General features: G+C 46.4%; 1 pseudogene; it reads left to right on the top strand.

The window, feature by feature from the left end:
* Window positions 1-2,322: 2,322 nt before the first annotated feature.
* LOC117706446 (small nucleolar RNA SNORA17) lies at window positions 2,323-2,441 on the top strand (annotated as a pseudogene).
* The last annotated feature ends 370 nt before the right edge of the window (window positions 2,442-2,811 follow it).

Here is a 2,811-nt window from a genome sequence, read left to right as displayed (position 1 = left end):
CTTTTCAGTAATTGTTATTTCATGCATATATCAATGTGTAAACATAGATATTCCTAAATATAATCTGTTGCGTCTGTATAATGTTATTTATGTGTATAATTTTAGGGCTGGCCATTTGGCACTGAACAACCAATCGACACATTCCTCTGTAGGGGGATCACTTCTCCTGCTCCCAGCTTTCCTCAGTTGCCTAGAGTAGTGTAGGGTTAAGTCCTCATGGGCTTTTCCTCATCCATTTTGGCATGTTCATTGGTTTCATCCTTGGGAAGTCATGTTGTAGAAACTTTATGGGTGTGCCATCAGACATTATTAATAGGAGATACAACCTCGCAGCAAACTTGCTGATCCTTTGATTCTGACTTTCTATTCACCCCCTCTTCTGCAATGTTCCCTGAGCCTTAGGTGTGGAAGCATTTTATAAACTGATCCTTTGGGACTGGGCTCCATAACTCAGCATCCTGATTGGCTATGATTTTCTGTAATGGTTTTCATCTGATACAAAGAGAAGTTTCCCTGTTGAGGGGTGAGGACCACACTTGTCTGTGGGTATAAGCCCAGACAAGGTCTTTTATGTATGGAGATGGGCCTCAGACTCAGGATCTTCTTGCTTCAGCCTCCTAAGTGCTGTGAAAACAGATGTATCTACTTTACACAATTCCTTCCCCTGACTGATATGTAAAAAGCAAAGCCAAAACACTTGAGTTTTAGAAGGAAAAAATGTACATATTAAGGAAAACACAATCTGAGCAAAAATGGAAATCAGCTACAAAATCTTTTCTTGAGATCTTCAATAGAGTTATCTGCAATCTTGATAAGTCTAATTGGTTGAATAATACATTTTCATCTTTATCTTATATAATGCCAATTTTAAAAACTTTTTATTAGTTGTGAATTCCACACCATGCACCCCAATCTCACTCATCTCCCCCTCCCCTCATACCTGGCCTCCATCCTTGCAACCTCCTCTTCAACAGAGAAATAAATCTCACTGTAGAAAGTGTAATGTATCACAGTGTGCCCTTTTGTCCACACATTTTTGGTTGCAAATGCTCAATGCAATAACTTGTTGGTTTGGTATGAGGCCTCTGCCTTCTGCTCTCTATCCATACTAGAACCTCAACTGGGACATCTCTTGACTATCTTGTTGCTCCCCTGTGTCATGGAGATATTGTAGTTTTGGATCTGTAGGACCTTCATGTACTCCTACAGTTGGTGTAGATGTTGGGATGGGCCACTTCAAAGCCCTGAATCTGGGCCTGAGAGGTATCTGAGCTGGTCACTCTGCCAGCTCTCCAGATCTCATATCCCCAGGGCCAGTTCACTGGCAACCCCTGCAACTCGGGCCAGCTCTACCCTGCGGCCCAAGCAATGTGCAGGGTCTGCTCTCCTGAGTGTTATAGCCAGGGAGGAACAAAACCAATTCTTCCACTCTCATGACCCTGGGGCAAGCTTTTTCATCTGCTATAGATGGTGAGGGACAAGGAATGGAAGGAGGAAGCTTCTCATTCATGCCACTGGCCAGCAGATAAGGGGCAGGGTCAGCTCTCCTTCAACCTCCACATCCAGGGCCAGCTCTACTATGCTGCCCAGGTGAAGTACAGGGTCTGCTCTCCCAAGTGCTGCAGCTGGTAAGGACGAGGTCTAGGTCTCCTGCCTGCTACAAGTGGTGAGAAGGAAGAAGGTATCTCACCTTCATCTATGCCACCTTATGAGAGGTGAGTGGTAGGGGCAGCTTTCCCAAGTTTGTATCCTTGGAGCAGCTCACTTGCAACTTCCACAATGAGTGGGCAGCACTCTCAAGTACTGCAACTGGCTAGGGGCAGGGTCAGCTTTCCTGTTCTCATGTACAGAGGGGCAGCTCTCCCACAATGCCCAGGTGAGGGGTGGGGCCAGTTACACTCCCCTCAGACATCAATATGTCCCCAGGACACAGCGCAGACCAAAGATGTCTACCTGGCCTTTGGTGGTAACTGACCTCTACTGCTGCTGGGTTATAGGCCCAGATGTGGCCCCCAGAGAGGACACAGGTCAGGACCCCACCATGTGGCATTACTCACTACTCACATCAGGTTTCTTACTACTTCAAATCTTCAGTTCTGCCTCTTCATTGTACACACATCCTTCTGTTTCTTTCTCTTCTATTTTTCTACCACTTACTTGCTCCTCTTAGTGGCGCTGGTGTCTCTGAGTGTCTGGGGTCATCTCAGGAGTGTTATGGTACATTAGTGCATTATGGTGCCAGACTGGTGGTCATCTCAGGCTTGCTCCCTTTCTGAGCCCCATGGCACTGGTCTGGTGGTTGTCTCAGACCCACTACTCACTCCTGCCTGGTGTCCATGGTCCCAGACAAGGTTCTTTAGTCTCTAGCAGAGAGAACAGAGGCTATGTCTATGTTCAATGTTCTGACCTATAACCAGCTGAATGATTAGTAGGCTAACATTCCCTGAAAGAAAGCCAGCCTGAGACAACTACCAGTCCAGCATCAGTGGGTAAGACAAGGAACTAGCCTGTGATGACCACCAGTCTGGCCACCCAAGCAGACCCTGATGGGCTCCCAGGTTAGGGAGCAAGCTGGAGACTAAGGTAATTCAGGCCCATAGCATCACTTGAAGTTTTGTTTATCCTGTTAATAATTGATTAGCTTGGGCTCCAGATGCTCTTGTAGTGTTAAACCAATCCAAACACTTTCCTGATGTCAACCAGTGGCTGAATTACCTGTTTGTGCCAAAGCAAACACTGAACAGAAGTGATGGGTAAATCTATCATGGACTGAGGGCTGACTCAGAAGGCCCATTGCAACAGAGCAGAGTC

This window comes from Arvicanthis niloticus, chromosome 3, assembly GCF_011762505.2.
Source record: "Arvicanthis niloticus isolate mArvNil1 chromosome 3, mArvNil1.pat.X, whole genome shotgun sequence".
NCBI lineage: Eukaryota > Metazoa > Chordata > Mammalia > Rodentia > Muridae > Arvicanthis > Arvicanthis niloticus.
This window is presented reverse-complemented; position numbering and strand designations above follow the sequence as displayed.